The 27,485-nt window shown below is 43.6% G+C and overlaps 1 pseudogene; it reads left to right on the top strand.

Moving 5' to 3' along the window:
- The first annotated feature begins 883 nt into the window (after nt 1-883).
- LOC119377017 (uncharacterized) lies at nt 884-25,293 on the top strand (annotated as a pseudogene).
- Nucleotides 25,294-27,485: the final 2,192 nt, after the last annotated feature.

Here is a 27,485-nt window from a genome sequence, read left to right as displayed (position 1 = left end):
CGCATTCTCCTGCGCAGCTTGTGCTTTCCTGTTTTTTCTGTCAATAAACGCTCAGTTGAAGTTTGCGCTCCGTCCTGTCTCTCGTCTCTACCTTGTCTGTGGTTTTTATTGCGCTATTCAGTCATGTCTGCAGTTAATACGCACCAACTAGCCGAACTCACGTCTCTTATTATGCTCTAGTTTTAAGGCCCGCACCGCAATCGTGGTACAGAATCGGTGTCGACATCTTCCAGCAAGGTGGAAGTTCATACCTTTGTGTCTTTGATGCTTTGTCCAATTTCCCAGAAGTCGAAAGGCTAACTGACTTGACCACCATATCTGTAATCGAAAACCTCAGTGCTATTTTTGCTAGATATGACATTATAGTGGAAGTTTGTAGCGATAATGGGCCTCAGTTTTCATCCTATGAATTTGCACATTTTGCCTCCAGGTACGACTTCCAGCATGTGACGTCTAGCCCCAGATTTCCTCAGTCCAACGGTCTCGCTGAGAAAGGCGCTCAAAATTGTCAAACGAATACTGAAGAAAACTGCGGAAACGAGACAGGATTTCTGGCTTGGGCTACTCAGCTACCGTTTGTCATTCACCTGGTGAGCTCGTCCACGGCAGACGCCTACGCACGAGACTTCCAGACGTTCCCGTGACTAAACACAAACAGCCCGAAGCTCGTGGCGGATGCTTACCAACACTCAAGAAAGGCGAAGTCGTACGGGTCAAAGACAAGGCATGGACAGGGAGGCGCCATTGCTAGGATGAGTCGTGCCAAGATCTTACGAGGCAGCTATGGAGGACGGTAGAAGGTTACCACGTAACCGGTGTCACCGAGTGAGGATACGTGAGCAGTATCGTGAGCAACAATTCGAAAGTGAGTCCTCATCGAGCGATGAAAGTGATGGCCCCACCGAGCCAGAACGTCCACAGTGTGAGCACAGCGAGGATCGTCAAAGCCCCAGTAACAGATCGCCCATGGTGCAGCCGCCGGTACAAGTTTCGGTTCCTCAGGAAGACTTACTTTCTCAGCTGGGCAGATCTGGACGGCAGACACAACCACCGGATCGACTACGCTACGATAGTAACTTTAATCAAGTAACTTAAGTTGTTTTCTTTACCCCGCGGGAAGATGTATCGAGCAATGCTTGTAAGCCATACGTGCGAATGCGCCACCGCCAGTGAAACGAACGATAGATAATGACCACACGTGGTTATCATACAGCGTGCTTGATATACGCATTCGTCGTCTGAATAAAGGCTTTTCGTAACTGGCTTCCACTCGTCACACTCGTCACTGATACAGTGAGTGCTTTGGGAGCGGATGACACTGTTCGAAGGCTTGAAGAATATGGTCTTCCCAATGCAGCGGATTCAGCGGTAGGCGGTAGGCCGTCGGCTGGTCTCGTTAGCTCGCACAGAATAGTCAGGTGGCGCCGATGGCAGTACCACAGGTAAGACAGAACGTTGCAACCTGGTTGCGTGTACCACAGCGGAAACATCCGTTATTATTTCGTAGCCTCACTTGCTTGTCGTCTGCTGACAGATTAGTGTTGCAGGAAATTATGCTATACCATTTGCCGTTGCAAAGTAGGCACACTTGGTTGACTGACACGGTGGAACCTGTAATAGCTGCAACACATAAAATATGTTGCGTGCCGTCTGTGCACTCTGTTGCCATTGTCATGCCTTTGACTTCATCTAGATGGTAACGCGGCTGCAGGTAACCTTCCTCACGCACTTTTACTTGGATGCAAAGAAAATTCAAAAGGTCCTTCGCTTGACGCATCCATCTTTCGAGTCTCAGTTTCACTAGTTGCACGGTCATCTGTTTTTGTCTCGTGTTGATACATACTAGCTGGATCATCTGGCAAGCAACGCATCAGGACACGATTCAGCACCACGATATGCTGATCTGGTGCTACTCCGTGGCCCTCCAATGCACTCACTTGGAACTGCGCATTGTTGTGGAGTGTACGAAGTTTGGCAACATCTGACTGCAGGGGACTCAGCGCTATGAGATAATCCACGTGTTCAATAATGAGATCTCGCCGTCCGAACCGTTCCGTAAGCATCTTGATTGCGAGGTTGTATTTCTGGTCAGGTAGCCGGGTGCCTTCGATGGACCGATTTGCGCTGCCGTTCAAGTACGTCAGTAAATACTTTGACTTTCTTTATGTGTGTAATTTGTTATTCTATTGTATCGTAAGCTGTAATGGTCCCAGAAGGCCTGTCATTCATGCAGATTGCCGTCAAATGTAGGTATTTGGAGTCTAGGTAGTGCAACCGATCGCTGACGCTGCTCTCTCACCTGGTCCGGAGCATTGATGGAATTCGGAAGGTCAAGGGAGGTCGATCCAGGCCAAGAAACTTGAGCACGCTTGAGCCCGTTTTCTGGTAGTCTGCCGACGTTCTTGCAGCCAGAACACGGCGTGCGCCACAGCAAAGCTGGTTTTGTCGTTGCAATCTTTGGAGGTTTCGGTTTCGTGGTCAAGCTTGTCTTCATTCGCGACTGCATGAATGACGTCGTCAAGTCTTGATAATGCGGATTCCTTGTCTTTAAGAGAGTCTAGTTGCATGTTAACTTCAGAGAAGTCGGGATATGTTTGCTGTAGCAGGCCTGATAACTGTGTTAGGGCTCGGTTGAGGCCAGTACTGAGAACACCGCAATTCTTGCACAGCTGGTCTGAATTTGCCATGGCCATGACATGGTGGTGTCTCTCGAGGGGCAGTATCAGGTTTTACGCCAACAAATGTTGCAAAATCACAGCTTCTCCACACATGGAAGAGAGACATCCTTTTATTGCTAATGCTATGGGCAAAGTATTGCACTGCCCACATGCGTGCCTCCTTGCCCTCGATGCTTCCTCCGTTTTCTCTGCTTTGATAGGCTTTGGTACGCTCCAGGTGGCTCCATTCTACGCTATCTTTTACAAATACTAAACTAGATGATGTTATGATAAAATTTATTAGCAAAACTAGAGGCCTAGTCTGGTGAAGTTTTTTAACGTCACCTTTTGCCGCAAGCACTATGACACTAATATATTATTGAACAAAAAATATAAAAATATATCGCAAACATCGTGTGCAAAAATTACTACCACCTATACACCTATAACATCAGCAGCACGCAAAGGGTACTTTTCTCATACATATTTTGAAAATTGTTCAATTACGCTATTGAGAGTTTCATGCAGTCAAAAAAGAAAAAAATCAATCACAAGCTGTATATTCCAACATTCCGGCTGTACATTCCGATAACTTCTTCGTCTCGCTCAATCATCTTGGGAATGATTGCAAGGAAAGCCTTGTGTTCCTGAGCAAATTCAATAAACGCACAGCTCCTTATGGCATCTTTTGCCTTAGTTACTGTCAGTGCACCTGGTGCAGACAAAAACCAAGGCGTTATGTGCTCAGAAAACAATGAGCTTTGCAGAAAAAGAACTTTTTTGCAGAGTAGCCGGGACTCACACTCTGTGCTGCAGGAAAGACACACTATATTTTTCGATCCTGAAAAAGCCTTGCTTGGCCTACGCGAAAGTTTCGACACTCTTGCTTGGTTTGCTTGGCAGAACACTATGATAAACTTGTTTTTAGGAACAAATCTTTCATAGCATTCTACCTCATTGGCATCATAGCTGCTGTTCCTCAGTGCATTGATTTCTGTGTCTGAGTCCAGCACACCTGACTCGTCCAAGAAGAGTCACACCGTCATCTTCGATGGCATCCAGAATATCATTGTGTCATAGGAACTTCAGGCAGAGTGACTACTCTTGCTCTGATACTTGTGCTGATACAATTAAATTTTCCAAGCAGCGCCCATCACAACACGTTCGACCATCTGGCGAGGCTAGCCATGGACAGCTGTCACAGACATAACAAGTTTGCTGTTGCCACCTTCAAAAAGAAAGGCGGAATTAGCCCACAGAGGTCCTAGCTGCCGAACATTCGGAGCCAGATGCAGGATCTGGTGAACATTATATGTTGCCGCAGCCACACCATACAGTGTCTCGCACCTCGCCACAAAGAAAGACAGCAGGTTTTCTGCAAAGGAGGAAAGCAACCTATTAAACAAAATTTTCAGGCCACATGTCCTCACGAATATCATTGAAATTGCACGTACGCTGAAAGCTTTGAGTTCCTGAAATGGTCTTGATATTGCGCCTAAAAGGACCTGCGTGACAGCTAATGTGCTTTAGATTATTCTTCAAATCAATTTTTAATATCACAAGAAGACAGATTTATTAAATGAGGGCATATTAAAATAGAATGTAATACGTTAGTTCACATAACTGGCAGGACATGATTGTAGATGTAGAGGGAAAATATTATGAGGGGGGTATGCAGGACAACCTTACTCAAAAAATGAAAACGTTTTGCTTTTACAGTACGCAAGCACCTTTGGTAGATGTTTCCACCATGTGGCATCTTGGTGGAAGCCACAATAATATGTTATTTAGAAAATACTTTATGCCTACTGTAACAAATTATAGAGTTGCATATTTTAAGCTCTATATGTTAAGGTGTTGCCTCCTCTTTATCACATTGTCTCTGCGTTAGCACTGTTGCTGTTGCAGTGCTAGTTTGTGACGTTATTTTACAACTTTATGTTAGTAATATAACCTCCTATGATAATTGCCAACTAGGACACTGTAGGTATTCGTAATAAATAATGAAGTAGTTTTCATATGTGCACTTCAAAGCATTTCAAAGTGGCACCAAACATACGCCTACCTGCCCCGTTATTCCGCCTAATCCACATCCAATATATACTCGTTTTCTCAAAAACGCCCCTTTTCAGCCCAGACAGAACGCTTCCTCTATAAAGACAAATGTTTCCCAATAGTTTTTTTTTCATTTTGGGGAATTGTTACTGAATCATGTTGGCATCTTCTTGCGACTTAGACTTAACTTTTATCATTGCTTTTGTTTATGACAAATCCAAAAAATTTTTGCCTTTCCAATACAATTTTTCTAATTCAACATTTTCTTCTTGCGCTGCAAGATAAGTGCAGTGGAATGTGCGCCTTCAATTAAGAATAAACTGTCTGGAGATGACAGTGTGAGTTAATCAGTGTTTTAAAAACTTTTGCGTCTTCGTGTGAGCAAGCAAGGACCGCCACTCAAGTACATTATCAGAATTTCTTCAATGGAAAAGAATTTGCAAAAAAAAGTGAAAAATCCTATTGGGAAGAATTTGTCTTTATAGAGGAAGCGTTCTGTTTGTGCTGAAAAGGGGTGTTTTTGAGAAAACGAGTATTTATTGTATGTGGAATAGGCGGAATAAAGGGGCTGGTAGGCGTATGTTTCGTGCCACTTTCAAATGCTTTGAAGTGCACATATGAAGATTGGTTAATTATTTATTACAAATATCTACAGAGTCCTAGCTGAGAATTATCATAGGTGATTACTAACATAAAGTCGTAAATATAACGTCAAAAACTAGCATTGCAACAGCCATAGTGCTAACATAGCGACATTGCGACAAAAAGAAGGCAACACCTTAACATACAGAGCTTAAAATATGCAACTGTATAATATGCAATTTCAATCGAAGGATTGAAGAAATTCGACAGGCATGCAATCAAGAACATACCAAACTCTTCTCTTGAATATCTTCCTTCACTTTAACTACTTCAACTAATACTGAGCACTTCCTGCTAAATACAATTGCCTGCTTTCATAACACCAACAACTATCACATTAGGTCATGTGCTCTACAATATATACAGAAATTACATGCATTCAATCTGCAAAGTGTAGCCAGCACAACAGAACAGCACCTGCATGACCCACATCCTGAGCAGATAACGTCTCTCTCAGGAGAATATGCTCTCCTTCAGAACGTTTTTCCAGATGTCGCCAGTACGTTGGAGGGAACAGGCAATAAGAGATGGAAGGGCATAGTAAAGAAGCCAGTGCTTCCACACGGAAGCTTTCTGGTAATATATCTCATCAATGCGACGAGGAAGAAGGGTGATACAATGTGGTGGCCGAATGCTCAAAAGGCGGTAATTAACCTTCTGCAGGCGTTAAGGAGCTCCTGCGCAGACAAAAATCGCATCATAATTTCACAACCCATTCACATAAAATTACTTTTATTTCATGCAAGTTACTGAGCAGACGGAAGAAAATAGTAATACTCCTGTCACACAGCCACCAGTAAATTACGTTAAGCTCCATGAAAAATTGCATAAAAGAGTTCAACATCGAGCTGTCGTCATGTCGCACGGCACATTTATGGAGTCTTCAGAATTGAGAGTTGGTGCGGATCCATCTTGAATTATAAACGGTGCAAAAAGACAAGGACAAGTGAAGGAACAACAAAAAACAAGAGAAATGATGTAAGTTTTGCTCACGTCGTAGAAATTGGCAAGTCTATCAGTCAGCCTTCGATAGCCCAGTCACGGACAGACGTTGCATACCTGTGAGAGTTTTTGCAGATGAGTTAATTAGTCAGCCACGTGTTTCATGTCTGTTTGCCATTTTCAAGCTCTCTTGTTACGCTGTCTACGTGAGATGATTTTCTATTACCATTTCTCTGTGGTTCTCTACTTACTCCATTTTCTTACCTTTTAGCTGTGAGCCAGTGCCCGTGTTTGTCACGTCTTCCCTCGTACTCGTATTTTTGCACTGTTTTTCATTCAAAATGAATGCACTTTTATGAGCTTGAGACAAAAGCCACAAGAGGCCCGTGAGGCATTATTGTGAGAGTAGATGCTAACACTTATAAAATAAGGGGCATATTGACTTTAACTAATTATAACCAAAAGCAGCGAAAGGGGCTTTTACATATCTACAATATGTATGTCGCAGTACTTGCTAAATTATTACAATTAGGATGTGTCCCACTGTGCTTCAATACTTCTAGCATATGCTTGAACGATCACCTTCCATATGCAATGCAATGTCACACATAATATGCACTCAAGAAAACGCTACAGCATGCTATACATCATAACCCGTAGTGTTATATTACAACCACAATATATACCAACATAACATCTCTCAGTAGAGTTTGACCTGTTGAACAGCGTGTCCGTAGTTTGCCTTGTCACTAGCAGCAACACACAATGGATGTAGTCCACGCTGATACCAGACACCAGATTGAAGCCTACAAAGGCAAAAATATTTTCTCTTATTTCTGGCTACCTCATTCTTGATGGGTGCTCTTGGAAAGGGGCACAAGGCAGCAAAAATCTTGTTTATGTGGAGAGCTAAGCGAGAAAGTAGCACAATAAACAACAAACATCTCAAATACAAACAGGTTATGCCCAACTATTTTCCAGGAAAATGTTGCCAAGATTGCAGACAGTGAAAAGCACAGTCAGCTTGGCGTATTGACTATGTTATTTATATTACAGGAAATCCTTTGAACTTACGGTATGATTAGCAATGGCCGTCTGTCCTTTTATTTATTGCTTTGCTTGTAGAAAAGTTTCACGTAGAGGTACAACTATGTAGATGCATAACAAGGGTTATCAAGCATTCTATCTGATTAAGGAAGCTATTTTTTTTGGTGCTTAAAGAATCTCTTTATTGCAGTACAAATTCAAGCGTTGGTATTGCCCCTTTTATGAATTCAATTAAAGTCCATTGCTCTGAAGAAGGATACCCATTAGCAAGCGTGTGTGTTCACTGAAAAATATTGATACCGAATGTCTTAATGGTCATGTTTTTAGGCAATTTAAGGTGAAGTTGTCTTAATTACAGTAGTTGTTTATACTCGGCGACAACTTTTCTTGTCACCACTGTGGAAGCTACAGAGCCAAAGGGCCTGCATGCGCGCCCGCCAGGAAATAGTACCTATATTTATTTTCTAATTCGAAAAGTTACCTTGCTCTAATAAATAAAGATTTGTTCATTATAAAAAGAGAACGAGTATGGGAAGCCGTTCGTAAAAAAAGTTATTGTAAACTTCAATTTTGTTTCTGTGTTTATTTCTTGGACAGCACCACTTTTCCTCTTGCCTGCTCTCTCAGTACACATGGCGTCCGTGATGCCGGCTTAACCGTGTGCGGCCGCAAACTCACCGTTTCGTTCTCCGAAGAAGCTGTACACTAAATGTGACAAAAAGTGGCTATCGAAACAGGCGAAGCAAGTTATCTGCAACGTCTACGCTGGAGTGAGGCGCCGTCAGCCTGAATTGTCTACGAATGCAGTGTGCCGGACTGTTGCAGAGCTCGCCGGAGTGAGCGAGCGAATAATTAAGCGAGTCAAGGCTGAAGCTCTGCGGGCCCCACTTGCCTCCCCAAAGTGCAAGAAACTGAATTTCTCGGGCCAAGCTGAGAAGCGCATCACTGGCAAGACGCGGCTCCTGCGCTATGACACGTTTGCGTGGCAGCACTGCGTCGCAAAATGCACAGCTACTTCATGCGCAATGAATACCTACGGCCGAGAAGATACTCAACGACGTCATCAGCGAACCTGACACGCACATGCTGACCATCAGCACTCGTACGATGCCAATAATACTGAACGACTTGGGGTTCGCTTTCCGAAAAAGAACAAGGAATTCCGCGTTGCTCGAGAGAGACGACATGGTTGCTTGTCGTCGAAAGTATCTCCGGACCATCCGAGAAATGCGGAGGCAGCGACGGTAAGTTCTTGCGTTCTTTTTATTTCTGCAAACTTTCTGTTCACTACGCTTGATTGTCGGTAAAAAGTTGACGCGAATGGTGAGCATGCGTGTGTACCTACTGGTTAGCAAAAACGATAGGTGTGCTTTGCATTTGTGATCGCCGAACGTGAGTTATTGACGTGAGTCATCGAAAGCCTTACATAATCATGACTCCAGTCGCAGCGAAATTTCCCATTAAGATAGGGCGGCTGTTCACGCTTGCGATTGTACGGTAAATAACAGTATTCGCCGAGGATTCTCGTTTGAGAGCATTGTTTGAGAAGACTTACTGCTGTTTTTCCGCGTAGGAGCAAGGAATCTCAATGGCTTGGAGAAAATAGCTAGTAATGGCCCTCTGAATTGTAGATTTTATTGAGCGAATACGCTGCGCACGTAGGGATTGGGGACGTGGTTGCATCAGCTTTGATGTACAGCCTGCATGGGCGTAGGCAGAACTTTTTTACACCACTTTCGTCTGAGCTTGGGACAGGGTCGGACTATGTGATTGAGTGTAATTTTGTGCTCTCTATTCCGTGGAAGAAAAAAATTCGGGTGAGGGGGGGGGCACAGGTTGGGAGCGCTGCCCTCTGGCTACTCTTCTGGCAGCCTAAAACAAGTTTCCTAAACATTGGTTTCAGTCTTTCACAGAGGGAGTTTGGCCAGCTTATCTATGTTATATGTATTCACATTTTGTCAGCGCACTTTTTTTGCCCTTAAACAAAAGGATAAGCTCGGATGAAGGCTGTTTGCTTTGTTAATGGGCTCCTTGCAGTGAAAGTGCGCTGTTAACTACAAGACTGCTTTCTCTTTTACAGGGCCATCTACTACCTTGATGAGACCTGGGTAAACGCCGGTCATTCAAAGGCGAGAGTTTGGAGAGACACCAGCGTGATGACTCGGCAAGATGCATTTCGTCAAGGGCTCTCCACTGGCCTCCGCGCACCGAGCGGTAAAGGAGGACGCCTAATCGTTTTGCATGCTGGAAGTGCAGAAGGCTTTGTCGATGGAGCCGCCCTAGTTTTCCGTGCCAAGAAGGGCGCTGGTGTTTACCACACAGAAATGTATGCCTCGAGTTTCCAGAAATGGCTTGTTGAACAGCTGCTACGAACATCAAGCCACGCAGTGTGATCGTGATGAATAACGCGTCATATCACAGTGCTCAGATTGAGAAGCTACCAAGCTCATCATCCAGAAAAGCGGAAATCCAGTCCCTGGTTGATATCGAAAAATATTCCTTTTTCGGACGCCAACTGAAACGTGAACTGCTGCAGCTCGTTAAGCAGAATAAGCATCTTTTCCTTGCTTACCAGGTTGACAAACTTGCCAGTGCTGCCGGGCATGAGGTTGTGCGCTTGTCTCTTCACCACTGTGAGCTAAATCCTATAGAGCTTGTATGGAGCCAAGTCAAAGGCTATGTTCTTCAAGGTACACAGACTTCAAGATTGAATCTGTCGAGAAGCTGCTGCATGAAGGAATCGCAAGTGTGACCCAACAGAACTGGCTCCATGACTGCAATCACGTGGTGAGGCTTGAGGATGAGGCATGTGACCGTGATGGCATATAGAGAGCCAAACAGAAAGTCTCATCATTTCTTTGTGCACAGACTCAAGTTCTTCAGATGAGTCGAGGAGCTCTGACATGAGTGGAATTGATGAACTGCCGTGACATCTATATGTGTGCCTTGCCAATGCTTCGAGAAAATGATTGCACATGTACCTAACCAAGAAACTGCGATATTGTTTCTGTGGACTACTGGTCACTGATGTTTCTTTACATTTTTATCACTTATTCAATTCATCGTGATTTTATCTGCTGATCTCTTTCGTTGCACTTCGTTCGTGTTCTGGTTACGTTATCGTGATGTGATAATGACTGCTGGGATTTTGTGTGCCAAAACCACGTTGTGATTATGAGAACTAACACTCCTAGGTTAACATGTACAGTGGTCAACTCTCATGTCTATAACGCTGGAGCGTCGTGCTCGGAACTGCATGAGCGACATCTACAGCTTGAAACGGGCCACATCAGAGCATGCGCAGTGTCACTGATGCGCTCGCCATGTAATTTCCGTCCTTTTTATCGCCGCGGCCGCGACAACTGATTTCGCCGTCAGAAGCGCTGTCAACCGTAGAGCGCCTAAAAAAAAGAGAGAGTGCAATCACCGGATCGGCGTGTTTTATACTGCGCACTTATTCTCGGTTCGCACTATCATATCATACCGACGATGCGCCGGACAATGGATATTGCGCATCGCTCTGTGAATTTTTTATAGCTCAATGCATTTATTGCCGTGTCCTATGATTGAATTTCATCAACCTGTTATTAACCATCACTAACCAACGGTCCGTTGATTGCGACTAAATGTAGGTTTGGATTGCGCATACAGAAAAACGCTGTGTGGATATCCCTGACTTTGGGTATTTATTAAAATTAACTCATGTATGCATATCAATAAAGGTGTCATATGTAATATGAAGCGATGCATGCGGTATTATTTCCTTGTGCGTTTCGTGAGTGAACATTCATTGCTGACAGTTTTAAGTTTGAGTAAGCGGCAACTTAGCCGCTGCAGAAACCTTGTGGCAGTTTATTAGCTGGGACTGCAAGTGGTTGCACATACACCAACTAATAGCGCGTAGCAGCTCCACCAGACAGCTGTAAGCTCTGAATTCTCTGAGGGAGGGATTCGTAGAGATGGTCCACAAGAGTGGAGTCATTTCTCAGTTGGGCCCACTCCCTTTCAATGGCGCACCACAGGTCGTCCACGTTGCATGTCGCAAGCCCAGGCTGTTTGGCGAGGTTTCTTTTCATCAGACCCCACACATTTTCGATTATATTGAGGTCCGGGCTTCTAGCAGACCAGTCCAAGGTCATTATTTCGAGGCTGTCAAGAAGCTCTCGAACTTTTTTTGCCGTGTGAATAGGCGCCCCATCCTGTTGGAAGTGATACAATCCGTCTGGAAAGGGGCCGTCCAGGACGTAGGGCAAAAGGACTGTTTCTATTATGTCCATGTAGTCGGCCGCCGTCATCCGCCCTATAACCCTGTGGAGCGGTCCTAGTCCTTGGTAACTGACGGCACCCCACACGGTCACTGATGTGCGCCCACTGGAGCGAACATTCCAGGTATATTTTTGGTCATACCTGCATGATAAACCGCAGTTGCTTTTAAAAAAACCTGTATTTCCACTGATAAACTGTGGCATTGTAACAAGCTCGCATGCCAAGTAGAAAATCAACGTTGCGACAATACTCTTGCTTAGAGGCGCACATACCAGACTCCGCATGCCTATAATCAAATACAAAAGAAATGTATATTTTGTCATTATACTCACGTTGTCTGCCATAAGCTAGGCTTTCAGTTGCCCGGGAACCTTCTTATGTGCTTCTGCAGTGTAATTCCTGCAATTTTACACTTGGGTTTTTCGTAGTACCCATCAATTCGTACTCTCACTTATTCCATAAGCAGCAGTTCCCTTAATTAGCACTAAGGCTCTACGTATGGCCTTTATCCTGCACTTTCGTAGAAGAGCATACTCATTTTTTCTCTCTTTCTCTGTCGCTTTCTCTCTCTGCCTAGAATCTTAAGCGGGTAGGTTTTGCATGCTAGTGAAATATCTGCAGCATAACACACTTTAGAAAACCAATACTACCTGGTTCTCTCTGGACGCCACACACGTTGCCTCTGGTCCCAACGCGTACAGAACGTGGCCTCGTCACTGAAAACAACGGCACGCCAGTTGTTTGGCGTCCAGTTTTCGACAACGGAAGCGAAGTCCATGCGCTGTTGTTTTTGAGTTTGTTCGAGCTGGGTCCTTTGAGCAGCAATTCTGCTTTTTATCGCTGCTGAATGCAGCCTCCGCCGTATGGTTTCCGTGGAAACGTCCAATCCCAGAATATCCCGAATTTCCCGGGCGGTAAGAAAGGGGTTTTCAACCGATGCAGCTACAATCAGTCGATCCTCCTCGTCGGTTGGAGCCCTTTCTGGCCTACGACGGACAGCATCAGCAAGACGACCTTCCTCGTAAAATGCTCGGAGCACTCGGTTCACAGTCGGCAATGGACGTCCTGTAGCCGCCGATATGGCCTTTTGGCTCATTGTGCGTCCCATTACCGTGATGGCTCTTCTTTCATCTAGTGTCGATCGCGGGGCCATGGTGAAGTTCTACGGAGCTTTCAAGCGTCAGCTTGAAAGCTCCGTAGAACTGCTGCTGCGACAATGTGAACGCGAACGGCAAATCAACACGCAGCATAGCTTTCATCGCGCGCTGACAACGGTTCTTTCACTTCGCTTCGTTTCCTTTTTTTCTTTTTTTTTCTTTTTTGTTTTTGTGATAAACTGTTGACAGCGCTTCCAACGACCAAAGCAGTTGTTGCATTCGCGGTGATAACCAACGATCGAAAATGCAAGGTAGGCGCATCAGTGGTGCTGCGCATGCCCAGAGGTGCCCCGCTTTCAACTGTAGATGTCGCTCGTGCAGTTCGGAGCACGACGCTCCGTCGTTATAGATATGAGAGTTGACCACTGTACATATGTCCCCCTTCAAGTGGACGAGAGGATGACCGCCGCCGTAGCTCAGTGGCAGAGCATCGAACGCGTTATTCGAAGGTCGCGGGTTCGGTCCCTGCCGGCGGCGAGTTATCTTTTCGTCCACTTTACTTTCTTCACGTTTATATTCTAATTACTACAAATAACACCCCCCATACTTTCCTTGGCATTATTTTCTGTTAGTTCTCATTAATATTGTGTCTAACAAAGAAAAAAGAGCCCTTAAATGTCAGCTTCTTTCCTTCGTTTTGATTATGAGGCATGCTGTGCTTGAGGTTCTACAGATTTTGACCTCTGGGGGTTGTTTAATGTGAACGCAAATATAAGTACATGGCCATCTGGCATTTCCCGTTCATTCAAATGCGTGGAACCGGCAGTGCAATGGCAGTGCCGTTCACGCATGTTCTGATTCTTGTGCAGGTTGCATATAGTTCCAGGGAGCTTTCAACGGACCACGCTGTCAACCACGGCATTATCGTCGACGTCGCCGAAGGATTCACAGGCAACAGCGAGAAAATCTCCGAAGCGCTCAATTGGGAACCGTTGACGCCCACTGCAGCCGAATCCGACATGTGTCCAGCAACAGGATTCACAGGCAACAGCGAGAAAATCTACGAAGTGCTCAATGGGGAACCGTTGACGCCCACTGCAGCTGAATCCTACATGTGTCCAGCAACAGTCTACGAACCTTGGTTCACCGCTATCACCGCCCTACAAAAGACGATCGACTGCAGTGCACCTCTGGGGCGTGGAACCGGCAGTGCAATGGCAGTGCCGTTCACGCATGTTCTGCTTCTTGTGCAGGTTAGTGAATGTTCCCTTTGTAGACAATTTGCTCTTGTTATCCAGCCGGTTCCACCCCATATGTTGTATAACTGTGTGCGCGTGCACTCCGATGCTAGAAACCGCTCAAAGCGTCGGATTTTGTTGCTGCGTCGTTTTTGCTTTTATTTTTTGTTATTAATTATCTGTGGGGATATCGAAATGAATCCTGGCCCTGTCGTTGATGCGACGCTACAGAAAATTTTGGATGGGCAAAACGCGATTGTTCGAAAGCTTAATACCATTGAAGTGAACCAATCGGAACATAAGGCTGCTATAAATGACTTGAGTGAACGAGTGTCGTCAATGGAAGGAAAAATGTGAGTGCTGTCAAAATAAGAAGCCGCTATCACTGAGTGTACTGCGCGCTGTAATACCCAGCACGGGGTGATACAGTTGCTTCAAAATAAGATTGATGATCTTGAAAATCGTAGTAGACAGCATAAGTTGGTATTCTACGGCATACCTGATACAAGTGTCCGCGAATCTTGGTCACAGTTTGAATCGCTTGTGAAAGAAGTATGCTCGACAAAATTACAAGTTAACCCCGAAACGATAGAAAAAGCTCATCGGCTCGGGAAATTTCGAGAGGGAAAAACGCGGCCCGTGATCGCAAGGTTCGGGTCACTGAAAGAAAAGCACCTGATTTTAGGAAAGGCCAAGAATTTGAAAGATACAGGTATCGGTATGTCGGAAGACTTTTCTGAGCCAGTGCGAAAGAAAAGGCGAATTTTGTGGCAGTTTGCTAAAGAAAATAGAAGCAGGGACGCACGAGTACAACTAAAACACGATACCCTTCACATAGACGGCATCAGGTACACTTACGATGATATCTCAGGCAAGGTTGTGCAGTGCAAGTGACCGACTAAGTTCTTATGCTCTTCACTTTCTTTTTTGTTAGTAAACTGTAGGAGCATTAAAAACAAAGTTGACATATTCGATGACTTAGTGCGCATGATCAAACCAAGTGTAGTTATCGGTACTTAATCATGGCTGAATGAAGACGTGGCAGACACCGAGGTATTTCCAGATATCTTTACTTGTTACAGGAAAGACAGGAACTATCATGGAGATGGTGTATTTATCTTGGTAGATCAGCGCATTCCGTCTATAGGCATAAGCACTACAGACGATATGAGTGAAGCTGTTTGGTGTCAACTTAAGCTCTCGAATGGCAAATCACTATCAGTCTGCTCTTCTTATCGACCGCCAACTGGTTCAACTAAGGAATTTAGTGAATTCACTGGTACAGCTACAAAAATCGCCTCTGATTACGTCGTTGTAGGTGGAGATTTTAACCTGCCTGATCTCGACTGGAATGAGCAACCAATAGCTTCTGGAAGTTCTCTTAGTTTTAAATCTGAAATGGCTGATTTTATGAACCTCTTGTCTTTAAACAGACAATGTTGAAACCAACTCGAGGAGGTCATATCCTTGATCTATTTTTCACAAATATGCCAGAAATGGTAGAAAACACTGAAGTATTACCAGGGATAAGTGACCACGAGGTTGTGCTAAGTGAGATAAATATGAAACATACCAGTGCTTACAGTGAAAGGAGTCGGTGCATGTACAATTACGCGAAGGCTAAAGTCCAAGGAATCAACACTGCATTGGAGGCATATTTCATTGCTTTCGAAACACTTGCCGATGAGTATTTAGTAGAAGAGCTGTGGAATTTGTTTAAAGACAAGATTCTAGAGCTGAGAAACCGATTTGTTGCGACATGGGTGTTGACCAGAAGGCGTAATAAAAGTAAACCATGGTTTTGTAGAGAACTCGACGTTTTGGTCAAGCGTAGGAAGAGAAGTTACCGTTCATTTAAAAGAAATCCCTCGGAAGAGAACTCTTGCAAAGTGAAGCTGGCAACGCGTGAAGTAAATGATGCTACAGTTGAAATGAAAGTAGCCTACTTTAAAACAATTGAACGTAAAATAACGCAAAACCCGAAAGAACGTTGGAGGTATATCAAACGAACAAGAAAGACAACATTTCAATTCCCGCTTTGACCAGCGGTGATATTACCGTGAGCAATGCGACAGAAAAGGCTAAGTTGTTGAATTTATATTTTACGTCAGTGTTCTCAGCCGCTACTGACCCCCAAAAAGACTTGAAATTGTTGATACACGAATCCACATCCATGCCTGATGTAGTACTTGAAGCTCGTGGCATTGAATTGCTACTTAGAGATCTAGATTGTGCAAAAGCAGTGGGTCCTGATTGCTTGCCTAATTTTATGTTGAAGTCTTCTTCCCATGCAGTGTCTATGTACTTGAAAGTTATTTTTGAAAAATCGTTAAAACAGAGTTCTCTTCCAACTGATTGGAAAATGGCGTCTGTTGCTCCTATACATAAATCTGGCCCGCGCAATGCTGTGAATAATTACCGCCCTATCTCACTCACTTCTGTGTGCAGTAAAATTCTTGAACATATTTTATATACTGCGATTGTAAAGCACATAGATAGTAATTCCTTATTCAACTCTAACCAGCATGGATTTAGGCAGGGGCTATCATGCGTCACACAAGTGGTAGAGTTCACCCATGTTTTAGCAGCAGCACTGAACGACAAATTTTCGGTCGAGTGCATTTTCCTCGACTTTCAAAAAGCGTTCGACACTGTATCACACTACTTATTGCTGCAAAAACTAACCAGCTTTATATTAATCACCAAATTATTGCATGGATTGCTGAATATCTACATGAGAGGCGACAATATGTAGTTGTAAACGGCGAACAGTCTGAAATAACTAGTGTTACGTCAGGGGTACCTCAGGGATCAGTTCTGGGACCATTACTTTTTTTATTATATATGAATGACATTAACGAAAACGCACAATCCAATATTAGGCTATTTGCAGACGACTGCATTTTATACCGTCAGATTACCTCTGAAACTGACTGCTCCGTAATCCAAAACGACCTATGTGCAATATACGCGTGGTGCCAGCGATAGGAAATGAAACTGAACTTTAAGAAAACTGTATGCATGAGGTTTTCCAGAAAAAAAACCAGGTGAATTTGAATACACACTAAACAGCTCTCCGGTAAAAATGGTGCGCAAATACAAATACCTAGGTGTTTTCTTTTGCCCCTCTCTATCATGGAATCGGCATGTGGATTACACTGTAAATAAAGCTTGTCGGAGCTTAGGATTCTTAAAAAGAAACACACGTGCTTTTCCACAGCAAACCCGGGAGGTTCTATACAAAGCATACGTGAGATCAGTACTGGAGTACGCATGTTGTGTGTGGGACCCTGCAACATCATCAAATAAAGAAAGATTAGAAAAAGTTCAGTCCATGGCGGCGAGATATGTGTTTAATGCACCTATGTACGACAGACAATTCAGTGCGACGGAGGCTAAGCTGAAGTTAAAATGGAAGTCTCTGCAGCAACGAAGGGCATCGTTTCGACTGAAGCTATTGCACAGCATATTTTATTCTCATACTCGAATTCCCCGTGACGTATACATAAGCCGGCCTCACTACATTTCAGCCCGCAAAGATCATGAACACAAGATAAGAGAATATAAATGCAATACATCGTCCTTCAGCAACTCTTTTTTTCCGAGAACTATCACTCAGTGGAATCGACTTCCTCCCACAATTGTAGAAATTTCTTTAACGGATGCGTTCTTTTCTGCAATAAAAATGATTGAATCTTTCGACCGCTAAGCCCTATAGACTACGTGTGTGCGCCTGGCAGTCTCCATGATCTGTGCGGTATCTTGCTATGTAATTTTGTTTTGGTGTTAATTTGCCCTTGTGCTAGACGAATGCTGCACGCTGTTTTAATTATCATGGGATTTTCATCAATTTTTGTGGTTTCTCCATTTTTTTCTCTAATACATACGACTTTTCTAACGCAGCTGTGCTCGGTGCAGCTGTGTATGTTTTGTGTCTTGGAAATCTACTTCTTTTCTCTTTTATTTTACACAAACTTATGTGAACCTGCAATTTTCATGTTCTTTTTCTGAACCCCCCCCCCCCACTATAATGCCTGTATGGGCGCTGTGGGTATTAAATAAATTAATAAATGAATAAATAAATAAATAATAAATAAACACGCTCAAACATGAGTCTTTTGTGTCAGCAGCCAGGTACTGTAAGCACTGTACCATCACGGTGGCTGGAATGTGATTATCTTGGTCATGAACGTTAAAGGCTTACCATTTTGCTAAAAACCAACCCGGTGAACCGAACTATCAGTTACGATACAAAAAACTTGTAATCAACAAAAAACAGTACGTATACGACCCGACAACTGATACAATAAAGAACTTTCCACAGTACCCGTTTCTAACGCTCTACAACACCAAGGGCACATGCGTGCGTCACCTACAACCAACACCACCCACCCATCTACATCACGATCTGCTACGTAGGAATCGGCGAGGGGAGGCAGGCCCGCGCAACAAAAAGTTTCCTTTCTTTTCTGTAATATTCGCAGCATTCTTAACAAAGGTGAACTTTTATCATCTGCGATTGACACGTGTAATGCTGATATCATAGCATTAACGGAAACATGGCTTCATCCTGAAATTGAAGATGGTGAAGCATTTTCCGCAGCACGACACTTTTCAATATATCGTCATGATCGTAGTGAACGTCAAGGTGGCGGTGTTTTTATTAGGCATACGCAAAGATCTACCATCTCACGCTATCAAAATAACGAGCACTTTAGAGACCGTCTGGGTGGTAACTCAAATAGCCTATCAAAAAATTGTTTTAGGTATTTGCTATCGTCCTCCTAATCTATGCAACGATTTCACCAGTGAATTACACGATGTATTGAATTCTGTCGCTTCAAACCACAACCATCTTCCCATTCTATTGCTTGGTGACTTCAACATACCAAACATAAGGTGGTCCTACGATCCTCCCATTATTCATCCATCTTGCTCTCTGGCAAAAGATTTTCTTGATTTATGTTCTATTTTCTCATTAACCCAGCTTGTTAAGCAGCCAACAAGAATAACGCAGTCAGTGTCAAACATTCTGGACCTCGTTCTTTCGTCTCATGCTGACCTTGTTTCCGACATTACACACTTGCCGGGTCTTAGCGATCATTCTCTACTTTTTTTCGAAATGAATGCAGTTCGACCTACGCTTCCTAAAGAAAAGAAAATAATTAAAGATTACAAACATGCTAATTATGATGCCATAAACGAAGAACTCGCAGCCTTTCTTGATCATTTCGTGACCGGATTTGACAGTCGTGATGTAGAGACGAATTGGAGCATGTTTGTAGCAAAAATTAACGAGTTAACTCATAAATATGTGCCTGTTATCACCATTAGCACAGATTTGAATGCTCCATGGTATAATAGACACCTAAAGCGCTTATCGAACAAAAAAAAGCGTCTTTTTAGGTCTGCAAAGAATTCGCCTACGAATGATCGCTGGACAGATTATACGACAGCAGCTAACCAATATGTAAACGCAGTGAAGGAAGCTAAAGATTATTTTTTAAGCAACAGTCTACCATCTGTGCTCGCGAGCGAACCAAAGAAATTCTGGCGCATGATAAAGCCAAGCAAAGATCACTGCATCACCCTAACTGATCATTCAGGCAACGCGATCTCTGACAATGCATGCTGTCAAGTTCTTAACGAGGTATTTTCAAACAATTTTACTTCCAACACAAACACATCAGTGCCGCCCTCCCGTACTTACAGCTACACATCCATGTTTCCGGTAGAAATAAACTTCGACGGTGTCACTAAACTTATCAGGTCATTGAAATCATTTTCCGCGCCAGGATCCGATCAAATCGAAACAAAGTTTCTAAAGAGCACTATGGCCTATTCATCTGTCCTGTTAACTATGATCTTCAAACAGACTCTTGACACTGGTTCTCTTCCATCAAGCTGGAAAATTGGCAAAGTGATTCCACTCTACAAGTCGGGTAGCAGGAACTCTCCTCTCAACTACAGACCCATCTCCCTTACTAGCATACCATGCAAAATTCTCGAACATATCCTGTTTTCGCACATTATAAACTTCCTCGAATCTAATTCATTTTTTTCATCATCACAACACGGCTTTCGTAAAACGTATTCCTGCGAAACACAATTAACGTCTTTTATGCACAAGCTACATATTATTTTGGATAACTCTACATTTGCCGATTGCATTTCCTCGATTTTTCAAAAGCATTCGACAAGGTCTGCCATCAGCTACTTCTTTATAAGCTCAGTCTACTTAACATTGATCCCAACTTCTCACCTGGATTGAATGTTTGCTACACAACCGCTCTCAATTCGTGTCAGCAAACAACACGAACTCAGGACTTAGCGCTGTAAAATCTGGTGTTCCGCAAGGTTCTGTACTTGGCCCCCCTTCTTTTTTTAATATACATAAATGACCTACCTTCTTATGTTTCCTCCAATATTCATCTTTTTGCAGATGATTGTGTGATCTTTAGGAAAATAGCTAGTGATGACGACGTATTTCTTCTTCAATCTGACCTCAATGCAGTCTGTTCATGGTGCAAGGTATGGCAAATGGAATTAAATATAGCTAAATGCAAATTTATGCGAGTAACTCGATAGAAAACCATCCTACCTGTTTATAAACTCAATAGCGTACCATTGGAATCTGTTTCATCGTACAATACCTTGGTGTTCATATAGCGTTTAATCTAACCTGGAATGATCACATCACATACATTACAAATAAAGCAAATAGTATGCCGGGTACATTCGTCGAAATTTTTCAAGATCCCCTTCTTCCTTAAAGCTTCTCTTATACAAATTACTAATTAGATCTAAACTTGAATATGCCGCCATCAGTATGGGACCCCTCACAGGAAAATCTGTCGCACACACTCGAAATGATTCAAAACAATTCCATTCGTTTATTTGTTCTCAGTATAGCCGCAACGCCAGCACAACAGCAATGAGGAGTAATCTTAGTTTACCCTCCCTCGCCTCTCGTCGTAAATGCATCGTTTAGTTCTTTTTCATAAGCTCTACTACCATCCACACTTGCATAGTGAACTAATTACTCCTCCACAGTATGTCTCCAATAGACTAGACCATACACATAAAGTCGGAATTCCATCATGTAGAACTCACGCATTTCTCAATTCATTCATACCGCGTACATCAAAAGAGTGGAATTGCCTCCCGCGCTAACGGTTGAAATAAAAGACAGTGAATTGTTCATGCGTGCTTTGCCTGTGACTACATAACTGCTATGTAACTGCTATGTTGATTTTACACTGTGTACGGCGTTATTTTACAATTCACTGTTTTCTTGTAATAATTGGTCTTCAAATGTTATTGTAAAACATTATTAGTTTACCTATTGTATTGTTTGTATTAATAATGTATATGTTTTGCAATGCCATATTAATTATTATTGTATAAATAGGAATGATCTTTTGTTTTGTACATATAACCACTCCCCTCTGTAATGTCCTCGGACCCTGAGGGTAAATAAATAAATAAATAAATAAATAAAGGGGTCATGAACCACTCCTCGGGCTTGGCGTGGAAAACCCCCGGAATGACTCGGACCTTCCCAAAAATGTATATCCGAAAGAAGTTTTCGGAAAGCTAAAGAAGGACCGGAGATATAGCGATCGCAATATTTACCCTCTCAACTCCCTCTCAACTCGCTTCATTCCGGAGGAGAGGACAGCGCCGTTCGAGGAGCCCCGCCCAGTGCCTTAGGTCACCTTGCTTCAATGTTGTGTGTTTCTTTTCCGCGTAACTTGGCGGTGTTGACGGCTGCTGCTGGAAAACTAATAGCTCCGGTCGGCTGCTTCTCGCAGCGCGGCGCGGTCTATCGCGTCTGGGTTGTAAGCGCTGACGCAATCTATTTGCAATGATAATGTCGTTACTTCGCTTATGTCGCATTGATATTGATACTTCGCATTGGTACTGTCGTTACTTCGCTTCGTGAATTCGCTTATGTCGATTTTCCATCAAATCAAAATTAAACTGAAAGGAAAAGCTGGCAAGCCCTCCATGCAGCCGATTGGCACGGCATGTACACTCATTATAAGCTCGTGCAGGACGTAACTCCGCCGCCGATGAAGGCGCCTCTCGCGAGAACAAGCGCAGACTTGACGGGATACTCTCACCCGCTCGCCCTGCACGGTCCCGCAGGGACGCGCGCGGTGTTCTCGCGGGCTGTTCGTTTTGTGTCGGTAGTCTCTGCTCGCAAGAATGCCGAACTCTAGGAATAATTGCTGCGTTGTTGGACGTAGTAACACGTGCAGCAATTCTCCAGGTACGCGATTTGACCGGTTTCTATCAGAGACTACGAGCGGAGTCGGCGTGAACGGTGGATCGCACTCGTTCGACGACAAAAGTAAGTTTTGTGAACAGGTGGTGCGCTTTTTAGGGGCGAAGCTCCTTAAAGCGGCACCCGTTCGTCCCGTCGTAGTGCGTAACCAGTCTTAACGCTAGCAACGCTAGTACCAGATCTTGACCTCCAAGGTGGTGCCGGTGGGAGATTTCTCCTGTGCGTTGTTGAACAATAAAAAGTCGCAGCGTGCGCGTTAACTAAAAGCCGAATTCTTCTGTCTCTCATTCCCCATTAGCAGCCATAGGCATGTTCCATTAGGAAACGTTAGTAGAAGTAGAAGTGTAAGTGTTACCTAAAAGCCGACTTCTTCTGTCTCTCATTCCATTAGCAGCCATTGTTTACCTCCAAGGTAGTGCCTGGTGAGATTTCTCCTGTGCGTGATTAAACAATAAAAATTTTGTTCAAAACGCCGTTGATTGATGAAATAAACCAACGAAGACGCCAGATGTTTTCTAAAAGCAAAACGAAAAGACGCCAGATGTTTCTAAAGCAAAACTAAAAGACGCCAGCTGCTTAACGAAAGACGCCAGATGTTTTCTAAATCAATGATTTTCTAAAGAATGAAAATTCACAGCGCACATGTAAAATTAAAGTGAGCTGCAAGTCGTCATAACTCTCATCGAAACTTTAGTAAAAACGCGCCCGATCTCACGTCGGTGATGATGTACTGGGCAGAATTCACGGAAGATTCACGGTTTACCGATGAACCTCGCAGCTTCGCCCACTCATCAGCATTCACTCCGTGGATATGCTGTGATTTTTTTTTCTTTTTGAGTGAATATTTATGAATGCTACATTGTACTACAGCAGTGATAGGTCTAACCGGACACCCGGGCCGCACAGCAGAATATGCAACAGGCACTTCGTGGGAAATGCTAAGTCGAACGAAGAGGCGCCCCACGCGTATAATCCATCGATATTTCCTGTGCGCTACAGGTTCACAAAGGCAACTCACACGAGCGATCGCTATACCAGGTAAGCAACTTCCTGTCATTTTTTGCTGTCAGTGTAAAACATGCAGATATTAGGGCGCTGTCGTGAAGGCGTGTATGTCTGAATAAGGCAGCGAGCAACGGGGATAGCAGGTTTACTTTGGTATAAGGATAAAAGTAAGGTAGCGAGAAACGACGGCGGCAGTTTCGTGATTTCACCTCGTAATTATTTTGTTGTTCTTTGTGCAATTAAGGAAGAAAAGAAGAACACAGCGGAAGGCTGAAACGGAGAACCAAGTTGCGGTTAATCAACAGGCAGCGGTGGAGGCGGCTCCACAGTCAGCTGATTTGTATGACTGCGAGACTGGTGATCTTGTGTCCTGCAACAGCGAGGCCTGCTCTACCGAAGGCGAGCCCCTAAGCGTTGATGTAAGTATAGCTTTACGGCATAATATAAATATGTATTCTGCACGAACAGGAAAGATCGCATCTTCCATAAACACTTCTAAAAAGTCATGTATAACGTTGATGTCAATGGCATTTAAAAAAAGATTAAGCGTTTAAAAACTCTGTGTATTAGCAATGCAATTTATTACAGCTGCTTTGAGCGTGGAATGTGTGTGAGTATGTTGTTCATTGTATTCAATAAACACGGTAGTCGAATTCTGTAAATGCAATGCAGCCTTATTTCTTTTCGAAATTTTATTTCTTACATACTTACTCTGCCCATGTGCGCGGGCAGAGTAGGAAGAATATACAAAAAGGAGAAAACAGATAATCACTTACATAAGGTGCAATAGGACCATCATTAGTTACAATATTAACACAGATGAAAGAGCATCCTGTTCAATTGCATTCAGTTTAGTTATTCAGCACCTCATCACCCACAGTACTTAAGCTTTGTTTCTTGTGCATTAAGATATGCATTAAACTGCATAGGTTTTTCTTTATGTTCAGCATGTTTCTGTATTTGTTTCAGGTATCAACGATGACAGACACCCTTGTGTCACCCCTTTTGTGTCAGAAACTTCAAATGTGACAGACACCCTTTTGTATCAGAAAATTCAAATGGACATGCATCATCATTCATCAAGCACAGAGAAGTTCGCACCATTGACATGGGTAGCTCATCGCATCCCGGCATGCTGGAGAAGAGCAGTGGGCCAGTGTGTAAGCAACCGGTATTCGCAGGATACCAATCTGTTCAAAACAACGAGGATGGATTGCATGAATTGACCGCTGTTAGCTTTTCTATTTTTTGCTTTGCTTTTAAGTGTACTGCCATCCACTCCTACGAAACTGAATGAGCTCTCAATTGAGGATAAATTATTATTATTCCTGATCAAACTGAAGCATGGACTGCCGTTTTTCTTCCTAGGGGTTTTGTTTAATGTGCACAGAACAACAGCTTCACGAATTTTCAAAGGACTACTAGTGAACAATCAAGCTTCAACAAAGAGCTGGTTGTTCTGGCCATCACGGGGAGGTGTTTGACCCACTTTGCCACTTAGCTTTAGGGGACATTACTCTAACTGTCAGGTTATCATTGACTGCACGGAGCTGGAAACAGAAGTACCAGGAGGGGTGGAAAAGCAAAATTTGTGGTACTGGCAGTACAAAGGCCGACATACTGTCAAATACCTCAGTGGCATTGCACCAAATGGTCTTGTAACGTTTGTGTCAAAAGGCTTTGGAGGCGCAACAACTGACGCAACAATAACTGTACAATCGGACTTTTTAGCTCTGCTTGAACCAGGAGATCTTGTATTAGCAGACAAAGGGTTCCCAGGCATCAGAACTAGTGTAGGTGAAAGGAATGCAACTTTAGTTATGCCACCTTTTGCCACTAGCCCTCAATTTACAGAGGCGGAGGCCGATGCTACGTATGAGACAGCTTCCGTTCGAATTCATGCAGAGCGGGTTATTCAGAGGCTAAAAATTTTTGACATAATCACTCGTAAAATACCATATGAGCTCACAGGCTATGCTGACTAAATCCTTCATGTATTGTCCGTGATAACAAATTTGAAGAGTCACAATTTTGCAAAGAGAGCCGTGGGATGACACTGCGAATTTTTCTGAATGTCTTTTGCACGATTAACTTCTATGTTCAAAGATCTGTTATTGCACCAACAAATGACTCGAAGTAGGATTTGAAGTGAAAAGAGCTATGTACATAAAAACAAATACTGTTTTGACACACTTCTCGAAAAGTTTGCTTCTCGTATTGCACTTTGTGATTCAAAATATTAACTAAATTGAATGTAACTGGGTCAATCAAAATAAATGTTGTTTTCGCACTTTTATGAACATACTTGTTTCGATCTCCCAAAGCACTCAAAAAATGTTCAAAATAAAATTGCCGGAGCTTTGGCACTTCAGACGACAAGAACTTATAATCTTTTTTGACAGAAATAGTCAGAGCATCCACGTCGGAATAAACATAGAAATGGCACATGTCAATTATTAGCACATGCAAGCATATCTGAACTTGTGTGTAGTACTGATGACTTCTTAAAGTCACAGTGTCTCCTTCTAGTAGGTAGCACACTAGTGGCTTTTCGGTCAGCTTCTGTCGTCTTCTAGAGTAGGGACACTTTATTTCTAGGAGGATTACTTTGCCGTCATGCTGCCTGAAAATAAACAATATTTAACACTGTTACTTGCCTGAATACACCATCTGAAGAACAAGCCAGCCACGGCTCTTCAGGACAAGTGACGAGGCCAAATTGAGCAACCTTCAGACCTTGGAGGCGCTCGAACGCAGCTCTAGCAATTGGCTCTTTCTGCAATCTGTACCGGAGTGCAGGACCACTGAATGGCGCCTGTGTGACCATACGCTTTGCACGCTCACCTAGCTTCTCTTCGGGGCATGTAATTACTAAGTGCGCCTAGGATATACAAAAAATGTACCAGCCTCAATAAGTGCCTAAATGTACATCTCGGATCAAAGGCTCATTGCCAAGAGGAAGTGTCGAAAGGCAATACTTCCCACCTTTTTAGCAGTAATTCTGCAGAAACGTTCATTTGCCTAAGCATTTCTGTTTATTAGCGTACGTGCTGACAACTCAGCCACTTCCAGCTGTGGCACTGCGGCATACTGCTTCCATATACTCAGCTGCTTGCCTGAGAGCCTACATAAAATTGAGCAAATAATCTGTTTCAACATCTGCATTTCTTTAAATTACAGTTTACATGCGAAAAAAGAAATTTCAGTCAACACAGTCCACAAACCTTTCAACAAAATTTGTCCTCCTTACAAGAGTCCTTCCCTCTGAATGAACACTGTTTTTGTGATTGGCGCTCGCTGTCTCTTTCCCAATCAAACAAGCTCGGCGTTGTCTGAGGAGTAGAAGCAGGAGCATGTGGATTGTGTGAAGCAGGAGATTGGCAGCAGGAGATTGGTGTGAAGCAGGAGACTTGCATCGTTGGCCTCTCTCTGCCCGCAGCACATCAGTCAAAGCGCCGACAATGCTGCCGAAATACCTCAGCACGTGCTCGACGTTGATGGTTTTTGCCCGAACTGTGAAGGCAGAAGTTGGCCTCCAGATTATTTGTAATGAAGGCCAAATTCAAGTGGGCAAGTTGTATTAAGTTCACGGAGCGATCAGAGCTTAACCGAGGTGACAAAAGGAGAAAAAAAAACTCTCACTTTTTTCATTTTTTATGAGTGCCACATTTGAATGCTTCGGGTAGACCTTTTTAGTTGAAGGAAGGCCCCAGGACCGCGGTTTGCTCGTTTTCGATGCACAGGTCATCTCATTCAGGTACAATGCAACTGCCGCAGCATGTTTACATTTTCCTGCGACTCCGGCACGGCAGTCGCAGTCGGCCGCACGGATGCCCCTGCTTTCATCGATTTGAAAACATTACATGTACTGTAACTAAAAATAAAAGCAAGATTCGAAACTTAAGCAACGTACCTCGATTTTCACGGATCTTCCCGGCGCGTTTATTCGCGTCTGTGGTGTACACTTCCCCGTGATTGACGATCAGCCGAGCAACACCTCTTCCACGACGCCGTGAACATGTCCCGCTTCGAGAAGCTCTCTGCCCTTCCTTAGATTAGCTCCTCGGAAGAAATCATCTGTAGCACATAGCTCTCTAAACCCAAATGTAATATTAATTGGCACGCTTTGCAGTGCCATAGCTAGCAAAACGCGCGTCGTGACGACAAGCTCCACTGCACTGGTACAAATCGGCGCAGTGAACGCAGTGCAATCGCTGGTGTCATCTGTTTCAAGCTGCCGCCGAGT

This window comes from Rhipicephalus sanguineus, unplaced genomic scaffold, assembly GCF_013339695.2.
Source record: "Rhipicephalus sanguineus isolate Rsan-2018 unplaced genomic scaffold, BIME_Rsan_1.4 Seq316, whole genome shotgun sequence".
In the NCBI taxonomy this organism is placed as follows: Eukaryota; Metazoa; Arthropoda; class Arachnida; order Ixodida; family Ixodidae; genus Rhipicephalus; species Rhipicephalus sanguineus.
The sequence above is the reverse complement of the archived record's forward strand: the minus strand, read 5'-3'. Positions and strand labels throughout refer to the sequence as shown.